The sequence below is a fragment of the Aptenodytes patagonicus genome, chromosome 11, assembly GCF_965638725.1.
Source record: "Aptenodytes patagonicus chromosome 11, bAptPat1.pri.cur, whole genome shotgun sequence".
In the NCBI taxonomy this organism is placed as follows: Eukaryota; Metazoa; Chordata; class Aves; order Sphenisciformes; family Spheniscidae; genus Aptenodytes; species Aptenodytes patagonicus.
The window spans coordinates 11604524-11621895 of NC_134959.1; the positions used below are offsets into that span (position 1 = coordinate 11604524).

Below are 17372 nucleotides of genomic sequence, written 5' to 3' on the forward strand. Positions count from 1 at the left end.
ATGCCACAAAACCTGGCTGGTAGCACTGGCCTGGGCTCTTCTAGTAACAGGCAGACCTGTTTGTGTTCTCAGCTCTCTTTTCCAGATATCCCCCCATGTGTCTGTTTCACCAGAAAAATCCCTTTTTTGACTTTTCTCCAGCTCAGGTATGTTTAGACTAGCCAACCCATTCCTACAATTGAAAACAGGGGTTCAGGAGTATTAATATTCCTTTCCAGTCTCTTGTTAAGGTCATTGAACTATTGAGTACCCCATTTCCTAGCCCACGGTCTTCATTATTTTATTCCTAAATGGCTCTGGCTGTGGCAAGAAAGCTTTTCTTAATGCTTCCAATTGGCCAAAGCCTGAAGTGTAGCCACTGTTTTACACCTGTCCAGGGATGCACCTAAACAGTGTATCTGTTTTGGGGGCCGGTATGTTCATGAGAGAGGGTCATAAGTATAGATTTTCTTTGGTTTGGATGCTTTATTTTAATTCTGGTGGCTGATCACATTTGTTTATTTTTATTACAGTAAGCTTCCAGTCACTGAGAATGGGATCTGCGGTGCTAAAGACACTTTTATTATATATGAGACTTAAAGTGATAGTCTTTGCCCTGAGGAGCTCACAATAAAAATAAGCAGACAGAGAGATAAAAGACATGATTCAGCATGAGATGTAATTTGCTGTATGAAGCTGATCCAATTCTATTTGAAGGATTTATTTTATAGATGAAGAAACTTAGGTGCAGTGAAATGAAATGACTTGCAGAAAACACCACAGAAGTCTATGGAAAAGTAGGAACTAAAACTCTGAGTGCCCTGTAGCTCCCAGGACAGCCCTTCTCTTTCAAGCAGGGTGAACTATTTATGCATTATGTGAAGACAACTACATCCCAATCTGTAGAAATTATACAGCCCTACACAGTTACGTCACACAGCAGATTTTTTTTTTTTATTCCTCTACTGTGCATAAGCCTGGCACTCTCTTCTTTCTTCTGTGAGTAGTTGTCACTCAGAGATACTCTTTTGACTTCTAGCACAAATGGTGCTTTGAAGAGATATGTTTACTGCCTCAAGACATAGAAAATACACCAAAATTCCCTATTGTGGTCAGTATATTTATATGAAAAGTATTGTGGCAATAAATCAAAATGCAGTGATTGCCATTCCCCTTCCCGTAGTGATTTATAATTGTGAATTTACATCTGGCTAAAAGACACTGTTTAGACTGTCTAGCTTGCATGGTAATAACAGCAAGCTCTCCTCTATTTCCTTTTAGTATGGCAATGGAGACTGAGAGTCCCTTCACTTTAGACAATTCGATGAACACATAAAATGAGAGTTAAAACCTTCTGGAAAATACAAAAATAATAAAGCACGATTGGTGAAACCCTAAATCATAATGACAATGTGATCCAGTGTCAGCTAGAGACACTCGCTGACTACAATGGAGTTTAAGTGAAGCATTGCTCTATCTGGTAAACAAAAAAAAAAAGAAAGAAAAAGAGGAAAGAGGCAGGGAAATAATATTCAAGAATTTCTTAATAAATTGAGAGGCTAACAGCAGAAGACAACTATTCACCCTCTGGTGCTATGGAGTTTTACTGCACAGAAAAATAGGATGCTGTAGGGTTGAGACGTCTTGTTCCCTTTAACAATATTTCTTGGTCTAAATAGTATAAACATCCAGGAGTCACCTTCACATTTATAAACTATAAACATAATTATCTTCAGCTCCCTTTGTTAAACCCACTCAGAAATGGTTTTCCTTCAGTTGCCTAGAAAAGCAAATATGAAAGGATGAGGGCTGGTAGCCTGCTGTTGGTAAGAGCTGGAAGATGGTATTCTTGTTTGAGAAGTAAAACAACAGACTTACCCGTAGGACCTTTACCGTATAATGAATAGGATCTTAATAACAGACTGTTTGGTGGAGGAGTTTTCTGCTGGCATCAGGAGTTCAACTTTCTTCCTGTCCTGAGATCAGTAATGGACAGTGAATGAATGTGCTTCAGGCTCGAGGTAGTCCTCAGGCTTTCAGGGAAGGGAAATGCTGTGATCCACACATTTCTCCTGAACTCTTCTCTCCTTACTTTAGCATTTCCAGAACTGTATGGACAGTATATGGGTGCTAAAAATTCATTCCAGACTGAAATATGTCTCACAAAGACTGAAGATAAGGAAAGAAAGCCAAAATTTGCCTCTTAAGTTCATACAGATATTCAAACCCTGAGCCATCCACGCCAAGCATCTTTGCAATCCGTGATATCCTTCAAGGGGAATATGCTATGCCCTACAAATCATCTCTGCACAGAAGAGATATATCGCTGTTTTTCTGGACACATACTGCCCCTTATAAGGCAGTGAGGAGATACGCTAAGTTGAGCTTTTTGGTAGTATCCATCACTACAGTCAAAGAGTTAAATCCTTCTCCTCGTCCAGCGGTTTATTCCATAATAGAAACATAGATAGTAGTGACAGAGAAAATCACTGGGGTCATCTAGTTTATCCTTTGCTGGGAGAAAGATTGCTTCTTGCATTTGTTGTCTTTGCAGACGATACCTCACCCAAAATTACCACCTGAATTAACGTCTGACAGAGAAATGGAATATTACTAAGATAAGCCATGCTTGGGTGCCTGGTTTATTGTTTGTGTAGCAGCAGAGAATGAGATCAAGGTACAGCTGACAAGATGAAAAGGGGGGGAAGAACTGTAACCTTCCTCCTGCCCAGGGATACCAGCTCAGGGGAGATGCTGAGGGAAGGAACAGGAGAAAACAGAGCATTACGTGTCTGCAAACAGTCCTGTCCTAAGGGGATGGTAATCAGTGAAGATTGTTGGGAATCACTGTAAAAGTAAGAAATACAGTAGTGGTCTCTAGGGGTGTCCTAAAGGAGTCTTCTCCCCTAATCATGGGGATTCTCTGGGAAAGGACTGGAAGTCCTTTTCCTCCCCATCTCTTTTCCCTATAGGACTCGGGAAAGAAGTCACATTACAGTGTTGATCTGTTTTCTTCCCATAGTTGTAAAGGGCAGAGAGGAAGAGGAAAAAAAGGACGAGGATCATGCCCCACAAGGCTCTGTACAACAGCTGGAAGGTACAGTTGCTCCTTAGCACCAGACCATCTAAGACATGATTGTGTAACGTCACCAATGGTTTTTCAGGGCTTCATATGTGCTCTTACACCACAGGTTACAATTTAATTTCCAGCAGGTGTTTGCTTTCATAACATTCAAGGTGAGTCTAGGACAAGACCTAGGGCAGTGAGAGGGAAAAGCAAGGCTTTGCCATGCTTTGATTGATCCATGGTCCAGGCTGTGGGAGACTCATCAAATACCCTGTCCCTGCCACTCGGAATTGCTGCACACTGTTCTGCTGTCCTCCTTGAAAGGAGACTTTCACGGCTGGGCAGCCTCCTGTTCTCCACTTCATGAATCCCTTGGGGCATGGATGGCAGGTCTCCTTTCAGCTCATCTGGCTCCTCCTCACTCCTGCATTCAAGTCTTGGCTCTTGCTCTCAAATTTACACCTTCCCCTCGTGCACTTTTCCCCCCTTTGCCTCACATCTGTTGCCTCACCAGAGCCTCCAGACAGCTCAGATCCCTCTTCTCTTGCCTTTAGCGGTTGCACGTTGTGCAGTCTTTGCCTGATTTTATTTCATATGTTTTGCAGTCAGTGTGGTGTCTGGGAGGGGATACAGGGCTGACTATGCTGAGAGCAACGTCCAGTGACAGGAGGTCAGGAAAAGCAAAACCATTTAATGGATCGGTGTCTTACCACGGACCGCGCACCCCTCAGGCTCTCCCTGCCCTCTTTCACCTCCTGCCTTTCACAGAGCGGCCCCTTTTGCTCAATAAGCAACGAGCACAGCCTGTTCCCCGGGTTTTAGACCAAAGCTCATGCTGGGGCCCTAGTCTGTGCTTCTGCTCCAGCTTGCCCAGGCTAAGCCATCCCTGTCATCCTCTGAAGGATGACAAAGACCTCTGCATTCCTATTGCATGAAGAACTGGGCTGGGCTGGCAAATCATTTAAACAATAAATTGAGAAAACGGTGATATTTTGGCCCAAACAGGGTGGAGATGGAGATACGAGATTCTTGTTGTTGGGGGCAGACAGGAAATACGGCTTTCCAAATTAGTTTATCTTGCTTATGTTTCATCACAGGATTTTACCCTTCCTTTCTGAATGCTCTAAGCACACAGGGACAAAAGACGTGGTATTTTGGTACACTGTTGTATTTAGAACAGCCACAAAAAATTAGGCTGGATATGATTTGGATCCTATCATGTGATTACATGGCAAACTTGCATAGCCAGAGATCCTCTGCGCCATGCTCAGCCCTTGACAGAGCTCTCACAAGCAATGTGAATGATGAGCTCCTATTTAGGAACTGACAAATTTGTGTGGATCAATGATTATTAAAAAGAAAATGTCATCAAAGAGGACAGTTCAGTGCAGTATCATCCAGGAGCTGTCAATGTCTCTGCTGAGAAAATTAAAATAAAGTCATCTTACAATGCTTATTTCAAACATTTTGCATTTAATAATTAACTAAAAGACAGAAGCAGCAGCCTACTTCCAGAGTGCATTTTGGTGTCCATTAAAAACACTGATTCTCTGAAAGGCAGGAGATTATAACTTCTTGTAATTCTTCCTAAAGCTTGCTGGGATCTTTCATTTACAAAATGTTTGTAAAATGAACTGTCCTTTTTTTTTTTAAAATGAGGGTAGCAACTGACTAAACATCTTACAAACTACTCCAAACTTAAAAAAAATTATTTTGATACTTGTAAGCAAAAAAAGATCTTTGTATTGGAAATTATTTTTAATTTTGAAGATTTCTGTTTCAGTGATAAAAATGAAACACTCACTTGTCTTTTGGACATACCTGAGACAATTCTTCCCCCCACTAATTTTGGTCCAACCACTGAACAGAAAAATTAATTATTCAGAGAGTTCAATTCTTCTTGCAGGAACGAGCCCTGCAGATGTTAGTAGTCCACTTTGTATTGTCATATGAAGCCTGTCATGGCTCTGCTGAAACAGAGTGAGGTGAAGTGCTAGTAAAATCAGCAGTATTGCTAAGAATAAATATTTGTACAGTATGAAGATAGGAGATCTTCTAGAAAGTTTGTTATGTCCTGTATGACAGCAGTCCTCATACGCATTGCTATTATTACTTATTGGAGGAGTTTTTTCAATAAACCAATGTAGAACTAAGAATTAGTTATTTTAAATACAGTATTATTATTATTACATGTGGGTTTTTTCTCATGATCTTTCAGAACTGAGACCCTAATTGCAAATCCAGTACAAGCCCAGGACAAAAAGAGACAGTTGTTTCAAACAATAAAGAACTAAGTAAAACCAAAGGACTGGTACAGAATGATGGGGAAGTCCAAGGAAGAAGCTGGAGAAGTACTGGCTAGTTTGATAGATTATTCTGTCTTACAAGGGCCATCATTAGTGTCAGGTTCTACACAGGTATCAGAGTGAATGGGAGATGTGCAGAAATCTAATCCTGGGCACATCCACAGAGCCACACGTGCTACAATGTAGGAAGCTTTTTCCACCTTCCAGTACTTTGACTTTGTTAGAAATCTTAATATGGCCTCATTTTACAAATTTAGATTCAAACTTCTCCCTTCATCTCAACCTTCCTGTTGCTCTGGGGGAGCTGTAATTCTTTCCCCATACAAAGGTCTCACTCCCAGGCATGGTGTCCTTTTCTATGATGCGATACAACCTTTTCCTGAGGCTTTTTGCTTTTTACATTTGTCATTTGTAGATTTGTTATAAACTCTAGAAAAAGCAGCAAGCTGAAAAGAGGCAGTGCTGCATGGTGGAGCCCAGCGCCTAGCTGAGCTGCAGGGTTTGCTGGGGACAGCTTGGGGCAGGGTGGACTGGGACCTGCAGCTTCTGTGGTGCACTGAGCTGATGAGCTGAGCTGAGAGGTTACAAGGGCAGATATGTCTGTACAGCCAAATCATAGTACCTAGGTTAGATAAAAACCATCTAGATGGAGCATTTCTACTTTCCCAAAACTGAATTTCCTTCCCAAGAATTTTGTATTTCATGACAAGTTTTAAAACTGAGATTTTTAATCTCACAAGAAACCAGAATTAGATTATTCCATAGGACAGAAATTCATATTTCAGTGATAAAGCGGAGGAAACCATGCTAAATGAAGAAACTGAATGGCTGGGGGCAGGTAGCTGATTTTACTTTCCAAAATGGCAGACAAAGAGGTCCTTACACAGGGCACAGGCATAATCCTGCTGCACCTAACTCAGGCAAGGTTTTTGCAGCAAACAAAAATTGACCTTAGGAGTCTTTACGGTCAGTTGCCTTCTTTAGCCTTCTGTTGATACCTTGGCAACAAAATGGAGAGTTACGTGGTATATTCTCATTTGCAAAATTAAATTTGGAGAGGAGAGAGATATTTCATAAAGTAAACCAATATAAACAGAAATAGCCCCGCTGGGTAAGAAAATACAGCTAACTGGGGGAAGTGCATGCAAATCCATATAAATAACGGCTGTGTAAAACCATGATGCTGTGTATTTCTAGTAACCAACCTTCAAAAGAAGAAGATTAAAACAAAGGAGGGCAATGATACATGGATTAGAGAACATAACATGTGAAGAGGCTGAGAAAGCTAAATTCATAGAGTCCAGTGAAAGACACGGCTCAGGGGGAACATGATCACAGTCTATAAATACCTTCAAGGTAACAATAGAAATGAAGGGAGGGAATTATTCACAGTCTCAGAAAATTGTAGGCCAGGGAGCAATGGCCCGAAGCTAAGAAAGAAAAAGTTTAGGTGAGATATTAGGGGGAAGAAAGAAGCCCTGACAAAAGAAAGCGTCAGGGCAGTTTAATAGCCGAACAGGGAAAGTGCCCAGTGTAGCATAACTGCCAGGTTTATGCAACCAGTGAGATGGCATATCACTGGAAAAAAGAGAGAGAGGCTTTAATCAGACACACAAGAGCCAGATCAGATTGAAAGAGTACTCCTTGGTCTCCCAGGCTATGCTCCAGGTAATGTCATATAGCGCTACATGGAACTACAAGGCAGAGCTGTTTCTTTGAACTAGCCCAGCTGCTTCCTCTGTTGCTCTCTCTTACATATTTCCTTTATCCATCATGCACCCCCTGCCCCTCCCATCCAAATGTGGATGAATTCCATGTCGTCCCCTCTTACCGAGTTTGGCTTTCCATCCCGCTGACAGAGGTGTCAGGAGAACTGCAGGAAGAAGGAGCAGTTGTTACTAAGGCAAGTCCAGCCAAGAGGGCTGCTGATATGACGGATGATAGAAGGAAATCTCAAAGTCACTTAAGGATGAGGAGCTGGAGGTTTGCATTAATAATACCAATAATCATATAAAAAACTCTCTGCAACACTGAAAAGTTGGAAGAAACTGCTGCCTCTGTTCAGAGCACCTCAAAAGCCAACTCTGATTGGTCTCCATTGAAAGAATGAGATTTTTAGGGCTGAGCGGAACTTCTTGAAGAGAAGGGTTTTCCTGGAGGAAACGAGTGAGTAGGACCCTATGAGCTCTGGTGGTGGTTCCCCACTGCGCAAGCTCTCCCCGCTACTTCTCTTTGCCCTAGAAATGCAAGGGAATGGGGTCAGCCAGGTCTGAGACAAGCTGATATTAATTCTCTAACATGTGAGAGAGGTGTTTCTAACGCGTGCCCAGCACACTTCATAAGGTGTGCTAATAACAAACGACAGCAAGTTCACAGTCCAGAAGACACCCTGGAGGTGGGGTTCAGTTGCTCGGAGGAGCGTGGGAGGAAGCAGGAAGGCTGTTGCTACCTACGGGCACGGGGCTCCCGCTGCGAAGTGATACACGATAATCAGAGAGCTCGCCGTTGGCTGGCACCTAGTCAAACTCCTGGGTACACAGCAACCAGTACCCAGGGTGGTTTACAGCACAATTATAGAGCTACTGCCAAAATAAATAGTCGGTGTAGAGCACAGAAACCTCTTCTATAGAAACCTTCCATAAATACTGCCTGTTGCCCTTTCCCTTTGGGGAACCACGGCAAAGGTATCTGCACACCCAGCCCTGCTGCTGTCTAAGGGCCTTTCCACAAAGCTCACTTGTGGGCGTTGCCCCTAACTTGCCAGAGAAGAGATGTCTTTTTGCATGACACCCCTCTCTCAGTGCTTTCTTTGCAATGAAGTACCCATGGAGCATCACTGCATGACTGCTCCGCAGCTGCCACCAGTGCTTGCAGGACTGGGGGGAAAACAAGAGCTGCAGCACATTGTGCAAAAGCAAGTAGCAGACGCTAAATGTGAGCCTGCTGCATCTTTAATGCTAGTCCAGAAGCAGCACTGGAGTAGCAACACTGTATCTGAAACAATTTTGTACTGTTTTAATAGTTTAATTTTAGTTCTGTTATTAGTGAAACAGAAAAGCCGAATGAATCTATGCTGAAGTTCTCCAGTTGAGGGTCACCACTTTTTAGACCAATCCAGATAGCTGATGAATAGTGGTATCTTAGTGGCGAGCATCTTGCAGAGGGAGTTTCTTGGTTTCATTGGTTTCTTGTTTACAAAGAACTACTTAACGTAACGATTCTCTGATGTTTTCACAACAGATAACAGAAGAAGCATTTCAAAAGAGATCTATGTGAAGTCGGGGGTATGACTGGGTTACAGAGAAGGTTCTTTTATGGTAAATGCTAATCACTAAAAATATCAGACGCATACTTTGAAGACCAAAAACAATGACAAGTTTTGCTCCTCTTTGGTTTTAAAGCTAAACCTGTATCATTTGCTGTGCTGAAAATCCCTGACAATTACTGGTGAAATAACAGATCTAGAAGACTTAAAATTTTAAAAGTCACCCTTTTTTATTTGAAACGTATTCCCCATCCTAAGGAATCCAGATAGGTGTGTACAAACAAGTATTTCTAGAAGATATGTCCTTGAAAAATCTGGAAAGAATAAAGGAACAAAAAAGCTGTATGGGTCTGCTGCACCTTTCCCAAAGTTGCTTTCGTTCAGTAACTTTGTTAAAACAATCCGCAGTTACATACATAAGATGATCGTATTTCTGAATAGCTATTTAACTGAAGGGAACTACAGTCATTCTAAAGATGTATCTCTGTTACAATCTATAATGAATGTAATCTTAAAGGGGCAATAACTTCTCCCAATTACACAATTTTTCTGTTAAAAATGGCATATGTTACAATCCGGGTTGACAGCTCCTCTGGCCATGGACACACACATTTCTCAGTAAAACATGTTAGGCACCCGCAGTATATTATGAGTAAGATCAGTGATAATGTTAAAACTTTTTTTTTTAAATCGCATGTTAACATAATCTTTCAAGTTATTTTTCCAATATAAATACATAGGGCACAACAGCTGTTTGGAGATCTCCAATTAGAGCTGTTTTGTGGCTATCTCTACAGAAAATGCCTTTGGCTAATATAATTTAAACCTCTTCTGTAAATGCATTTCATGCTTTGAAGTTAGCTAATAATTTCTGTCATTTAAGAACAACGTTCTATGATTTGTTCCTATTAGTAAAAGCGAGAAAATGAGCGCTCCCCTTGGCTCCCTGCTCCCTACCTGCCCGAGCGCTGGTGATCTGCTGCCCTCGATTTACCGAGAGCTACCCTGCTGCTGGGCTGTGCTGGGTGGGAAGGTGGTGAGGACTCCGGGATGGCATTTTTACAAAGAGCACAGGCGGCCGGGGGAACTTCAGAGTTAGGTCCCAAGGTCACAGCCAGAATCGGGAAGGAGAACGATAAATTACAAAGCACTGGACTGCAGCCAAGCCCGTGGGAAGCTGCATTTAGCATATCATTCTCTAAGCAGCAGGATGAAACCTTAACTCCCTTTCAGACAGAATTTGAATGGAATTTGTTATAAGAACACTCTGATTGAAATATCACCAACTGACTTTCCATGACAACTCAGAAACAGGCTGCAGTCGCGGGGGGATCCTCTTCCAACCAGCCCAAAATGATGATGAGGATGATGACAGAGCCCTATCAAATATTTATGAAAATCAGATGAATTTCTGTGCTAGCTACATGCTGATATTATAACAGAGACCTCAAATAAACTCCTGACATTAACCTAAGCTCAGATTTCTCCCAGTGTAAACCAAAGGTTGAACAACAAGCTGATTCTAGTATTTTGAAGTAAAAATGTTGCAATGGAGGTTAATAGCAATGTACTTAGAACAATACAGTGCAGGTAAGTGTGATGATTTATTACTTGTAGATACTATTTACACACTGCCATCAGTGCTGTAGAATTCCTGTGTAATGGCAGAATTAGAAGAACTTTATGTGAGCTATAGGGTCCTTGGGCAGTGGCTCCCGTGTGTTGCATGCGTGTACAATATCTAATGCTGTGGGGATATGCCGAGTCCTCCAGAAGTTGCAGCATACACAAAACAATACGGGTAGTGCTATTCCAAAGCATTAAAAAAAATATAGTTTTTATGAGAAAAGGATGAATCAATTATTTTAAGGATGCAAAAGTTACTTTAGATTTTAAATGTTGAAAAAATAAGAAAAATAAATGATCTGTGTAAATTTTCTGTATCACAAATGTAAAACCTCTGCCTCTGCATCTCGCTGTCGCACCGGTAACTCTGAGACCCATATTTAAAGATGTGAGATAATATTATTGTCAGTCTCTGTGGGAAAAGGGGCAGCTTGAAAGCAAATCCCTTCCCCCTTGTCTGCAAAGGAAGAACACTGGCATTAAGTGCTGAGACAGCTGCCATGCTTCCATCTTGGCACTAAGTTAGGTGATGGAAAGCAGTGAAGAGATGCTGGAGAGTTTGGGGAGGGCTGCGTAAAGGCAGGCAAGAGTAGTAATTTATTGGACAGCAGCTTCCTCAGATGGATCGTACAGCCGTAACTAATACGTAGATGTGAACCATTTTGCTAGTAAGTTATAACTGATTCTTTAAAACACTGTCACAGGGCTTTGCAACAAGGGAAGGTACTATTAGCAAGAAACACTAACAATGTGATCTGAATAGCTGTTGTGAAGAAAAGCAATAAATTAGCTTCTGTAGCTGAGTTGAAGAGTTGGGTTTTTTTGGATGCGAGTGTGATAAAATATACTTTTGGGGAAAGCTGGAAAAAAGCATCTAAGTATTTGTAAAACATCGTAGAGATGGCAGGGAATGAACTTTCCCTAGAACTGGCGGATGTGGAAATCTGTGTTGGATGGACTAAGTTCTGGAGTGGGAGAGACAAGGATGAACTAACAGTTGGTCATGCTCCGTCCTACACCCCAATGCTGTGCTAACCTCCAGATGAACAGGTTTTGGTCACTGCAGATTAGGACGGGATTATCTCTTCTCTTACTTGAGAAACCAGGCAAATATGTTTCTGCTGCAAGAAAAGGCGGGCTGCGTTCTGTAAGTACTCCTTTCTCTGAGCCTTTGGCATCTGCTAAAATGAAGAAAATAACTGCTCTTCTGAACTGCAACACAAAGAACAGATTCACGGCATCCTCCCATATATGTGCCTGCAGATTCATATGTTTTATTGACCAGGATGCTACTTTTACAATTTCTTCCTTTATTTCATAGATCTTTTCACAAATGGATTTCGTGATTCCTAAGAAACGAGATGTCCAAAGGTTCACAAAACAACAATCTCTGTGGTTTTTTGCCAAATGAAAGAGCAACGTAGTTTTTATCCCTTCTTATGCACTAGTCTAACTTCTGATGCATCCTTTAGATTTCTGAATTTATTTTACTAATTCAGCTCATACTGATTTATATTCTTTAAGCTGATCAAGCAGCTCATGCAAAAAACCCTGTTAAAGTATATTAAATAATGATTTATGTAACAGCTTCCATTAAAGAACTTAAAAGCAACAGAAAAATTAATTGATCTTCTTTGAGCTAAGTAGTATCCCCATTTCAGGATATAAAAATGAAGACACATTAAATCAAATATTCAAACATAGTTGCCTAAATTAGTCATCTAAATATACATGTCACCAGCTAACTACTGCTTTGATTCTCCCAACTCAGAAGGGGATCATTTTTGCATTTGAGGGTCACACTGAATAGAATGAGAAACCAACATTTCTCAAACTATTTCTGTGCAGGTATTAAAGGGACCCAAATTTAAAAACCAGGATCTCCTGCGGCTTTGACTCAAATTAGCAACTGTTAAAAAATAAAGCAACTTTTATTTAGCTCCTAGCTATAAGTAGATGTCAGACTGCAGGCATTCAAGTTCAAAAACCACTCAGAAAGTTTATGTAACTGATCCTGCCACCTTTCCCAACGTGAGTAATTACTGCTCTCTCAACAAGTGTCATTTACTTACATTAACTGACTTCCATGAGGTTGGTTACTGTATGAACGGGGGTTGGAAGATCAGGCCCTAGGAGATTTTACTGTGGTCATGCTGCTCTTTGGCAGCACTGAAGACAGAAATCAGCCCCCCTGCCTGCCTTCTGTCTTCATCACAGGTGCAACCTCCAGCCCCTTCTCCCAGAGCAAGGACTTGCACCTCCGGGTGAGTGAGGCTTCGTTCTGATGAAGAGTGAAAGACCATTTATGGCTGCTGTGTTACACATTTCAAATTAAGTATTTTAAGGGAGGTGCAATAATTGTCAGGTCTGCATATTTAATGGACCTTGAGCTATAAACATGCTCAAAAAGTGCCTAGTTAATATCAGTTTGACAGTGAATTGGCACAGTGCTGAGCTCTGGTGCATCAAATTAGCATCGATCCGCAAAATATTACTGAAGGGTTTCTTAGATCTGCCAAGTTTTGAAATCAATTCAGGAGAAGAGGGCTTCTCTCCCCAGCCCGCCTTTTTTCAAGTCCTTTCTAATTGCCTACCAGGAGTCCAAGGGCATTCCTTCAGAAATGCTTTAGAAATGTTAATTCTTTTCAAACTTTGTTTTCCCATCATCATTCAAGAGTGACCAATTCCTCTTAGGGTGCTTCTCTGGCGTACAATTTAAAATCCTCTCCTGCTCGCTCTGGGTCGGGAGGAGCGGAGCTGTGACAGCGCAGTGCCCAGCTGAGGTTCAGCTGGGCTCTGTGCAGACGATGCGTGTTTGATACTCTGGGATGCAGGTGCTCTGCCACCTCCAGCGGATGGCTAATAACTTCCAGGTGGGATTTGAAGGAACTGGCACTGCCCCATTACATTTCTCTATGGCTTCGGTCCTGGCAATCTCAACAGCTTCCCCTCTCCCCGTGTGATATTAATACAGCTGCGCTCAGCGGACCCGACTATGCTGGAACACCCTCAATAAACAGGAAAGCTGGCATGCTCTGCTCTCTGAAGGGTTCATGACTCCACTGCAGTTTCAGCTCTGTCTGCCAGCGCTGGGGTTTGTTAACCTTCCTGGCAGCCTGCAAAGCCACTCTGCTCTGGGGGACTGGCGGAGGCTAGCCAACAGTCTGCCACGAAGGCAAAGAGTTCGAAGGAGGCTCATCCTGGTTGGTGTTAGCTCACTTTGCTTGCATTTTGCTCTATGGATTTTCAATAACTATGATAGAAGAGCGTACATTGAAACAAAAGAATTAAGATATAATGGTGACATTTTTCTCCAGAATTTTTATCTTTGTCTAAGCAGGGATACAAATGGTAGGGTAATATGGTAGGTTCCAGTGTCTAATCACAGCGCTTTCCTTGAAAACGCGCTGTAGCAGCTATTGAAATGTTTGGCCAGGACAAGTCATGTAACAGCACCTGTGGGAGAGGCTTGTGACATTGGTTTTTATCCCCTGAAAGAATGGAAATTGGGTGGCTATGGGAAGAAAGCCATTGAACGGGCTGTTTAATGGTTGCTTACTATTAGGGATGCATACTGTGGCGTGGTTACCATGAGGTGGCACATGCCAGCACCTAATGGCTCCAAAAGTGGCATTAGCAAACCTGGAAGGTTGTCCCCAGCATGGCAGGGGGCGTGCTGCAACAGCGTCCCCCCTTGTTCCAACCTTTCTCTGCCGTCCTCCCACTCTGCTCTTCACCAGTGGGGTCATACTTTGAAGACGGGGCCCTGCTGTCCCCTGACTTGCTCTTCTCACAGCAGGTGCTCCACCGCTGAAGCCACGGCTCCAGGTTTCAGTGGTGGCACTGGGAGCAGAGACTGTGCCTGCAGAACATCTCCCTGTGGAGTGGCTGCTCCAACTCCTGTTGGACTGCCACGGTTGTGCCTCCCGGAGACGGAAAACTCCCGGAAACATCCGTGGGATCCCGTTTGTTGCTGTCCCCACCAGCTCCCACTCAGCATCAGAAACAGGAGGAGGCTGAAGCCAGGGAGAAATGTCGGCTGCTGTGTGATGACTAAGGCTCACATGCTTATTACTTCTATCAGTTAGAGCTCTTAATCACTTTGTGCTGTTTCATGCTATAACATGAATTCACTTCAAGCTGTGAAATTCACCATTTTTGCCATGACTAATTTGTGAAATCTGCCACCTTCCTTCGTGGTTTGCTTTGTGCTCTAGTTAGGCATCATCTGTCTGATTAGGGAAATCTGCAATTTGTTTCTTGTAGTTGAGCCAATACAATTTCATTCTCCTTTCTCCTCTTTGCACTCAACTGTGATTTCATCGTCACTTTTGCCTTTTGATGCCATGGGGACGGAGCGGTGTGGAAGCCATCTTTGCTGGGGTTTGCACGCAGGGAGTCCTGGCTTTCCTCCTCTACATAACTTGTGAGTAGGGCTCAGTCTTGCATCGGTGGGACTCAACCTGAGGCTTTAACCCTGGCTTTGGTTGAAGCCACTTAGGTCTATTATATTATGTTTACCATCTTACTACACTTCACTCAGCCTCGTTGCTGCAATATTTTGGAAATCATTTCCCACCTGCCTTGCCAGTGCCTTGTTTCACGATACATTCATCTGTTACTCTTTATATCGAACATTGCTGGCATTACTAAATGCTATAAATGTACCCAGTATACCATAAAAATACACAAGCAGCTGACTGGTCTTGCCTACAAGAAATACTATTAATCTTTCATTTTTCACATGCTCTGGGCAAGATCCAGAGGGTGCTCGAGGAACATCTCATAACCAAATCAGGTCCTAAATTCCGATTTTCTCACTGACTGGTTAATGTCTAAAAATATTTTCCCACACTCTTAATGTCTTAATTGTTCTTTGAAGATGTTGCCAGCTCATCCATCCTTTTACCCGTAATTTACACCCTCTTACAAACCCAGTGAAATATTATTTTAGTATTTCTGTCACTGAAATACAGTGATAAACGGTCTTTTAAGATCAGTGGGAACAGTATAATGGATGTGCAGGAGAGCTTATTGCCAAAATGGAGTCCTGCCATGAAGTTCAGAGGGATCACGAGCTGCCCTGGATACTCTTCATGCTTTGAATAGTCCTTTTTAATGGTAAAGCTTATGGGTTTGTGCTACACAGAGTTTTATGAGATAATATTAGGAGAGCAAAGGAAACTTTCCCTCCTAGCTCTACTCGTTTTCACCATAACTTTCCTTTCAATCTCTCTCTTCCTGTATTCTGCCTTTTTTTTACCAGTTTCACTCAGCCTAAGTTAAACGCTTCCCTGTCTGAAATGCAATAATGTAAATAAGATCAGCAGCACCATTTCTATTAACAGATAAATAAATGGACAAAGCTCTGAGAATCCCTGGCTGTAATTAACCCTTGATCAGAAACCTGGAGGAGGAGGTTCAGGAACGTCCCACGTGCGCGTTCGTTACTTTGTCCAGCTATTGGAAAACCTACGGGCCTGATCCTGCTTCTGCTCATAGGGTTGATAAAATTTCTTTGAATGACTCCGAGAGCAGGATTATGCCTGGTGCTCAGCACCCCGTGCTCTTCTCTGTATCTACTGCATTCAGCACAGGAGTCTTGCAGCCGTACTAGACCAAGCTATTTACTTACCACCGCTGTGGACTAATCAGATGGCAATAAAAGCTTTTACTGTGCCATCCTGTTTGTGATCAGCAGAAACATAAAAAGCATGTTAGCAAATTGATTTTTGGCATTAATTGTGAGCAAAGAGCATTATACTGAGTACAGATAGGTTTTGGGTTTTTTTCTGGCAGAAAAATTCTATTTTAGTATTTTAAAAGTGATTCTGGAAGATGCTGAGCTAAGCCCAATGGACATACTTTTCAAATACCATAAGGCAAAGAGTAGTTACTGAATCTCCTCAGTCTTATTAGCTTACATAAACATAAAAATTTGAATAATGTTTAAAAAGCTAAATTCTCCAGATAATCCATAATCAGTAAATGTTCATTACTGAGATGTAGCAAATATGCATGAGATTTCCCGGGTGACATTTTGGTTACACAATTTAAAAGGTGTAGCAAAACCCTCCTCCACACGGGGCTGGGCAGAAACTTCCGCAGGCTCCAAAGGTCACTCGGCCGCAGCTCGGACCTTCCTGGTCCCCTTCAGGAACAAGCAGGAGAAAATCAGAATTCACTGTCTCCTTTTACAGCTCTGGTGATTTATAAATAAATCATCCCCACACGATGATTGATGTCTCCATATAAATAATTAAGTCTTGACCTTATGTTATGACACCTGCTAAATTTTTTGGCACTTGAAACAAGCACTCGGGAGAGATCCTTGACACCGGATAAATAAAGGTAGGACTAGATTCAAGGGGGAGGGGGAGCCAGGTTTTTGTTTACCCTCATTTTGTTCTGTTTGATTCCATCAGCTAATTGATGATGATGATTATTAATCTCCGTTGCTGTCTACTCTATGGATTTAATTCCTGCCTGTGATTGCTGTTGGAAAGTTTGCTGCATTAGAAGCAGACTTTGATTAGATTTCCAGTAGCCACAGTTTCCCAGAGCTCCCCCAAATTGCTGTGTGACCTAGCCCGGGCACTTTACACCTATTTTTGTTTGCAATTTACTTTGCTCGGTGGCAGAGCTCCAGTAGCCCAGGTGACGCTGTCATTCTGCTCAGCCAGGCTAGGTAGCAGGTGTCAGCAAAAGTTTAATTTGTAAGCTCATGAATTCAAAAGAAGAGCTTAACCGTTATCCCCAACACAGAGAGCTGCTGTGGCCTGCTCCTGGAAAAGAGAAAATCCCGAGGACATGAAAGGAATTGATGAGACACCAGGCATCTGACAAAATGAAATCTTCTTGGGATAAACTGGGGATAGCTTTCTCATCAGATGGTGAGCATCATTAATAAACAGAATGGATTTAGCAACTGCATTTCTGATTTTCACTTCTGAGACCATTCGGGTTTACCATTCATCCTCCCTCACTGGTACTGTATATACAGCCTATTCTCTGAAGAACTGCAACTTTTAAATCTTGCAATAAAATACAAGCATTTCAGGGTAAGTATGTAATATAAAAAAATAAGGATCTCTAGGGTTTTTTTAAGCATGTTAATCTGCACACACCA

General features: G+C 42.1%; 1 protein-coding gene and 1 long non-coding RNA gene across 3 annotated transcripts in view; one reads left to right on the top strand and one right to left on the bottom strand.

Moving 5' to 3' along the window:
• CHST8 (carbohydrate sulfotransferase 8) overlaps positions 1-17372 on the bottom strand; it is a 192685-nt gene that overhangs the window by 173980 nt on the left and 1333 nt on the right. The gene's annotated exons all lie outside the window — the stretch shown is intronic.
• LOC143165526 (uncharacterized) lies at positions 16382-17167 on the top strand. The gene is made up of 2 exons (XR_012996269.1): positions 16382-16594; positions 17009-17167. It is a non-coding gene; the product is annotated as an uncharacterized LOC143165526 (long non-coding RNA).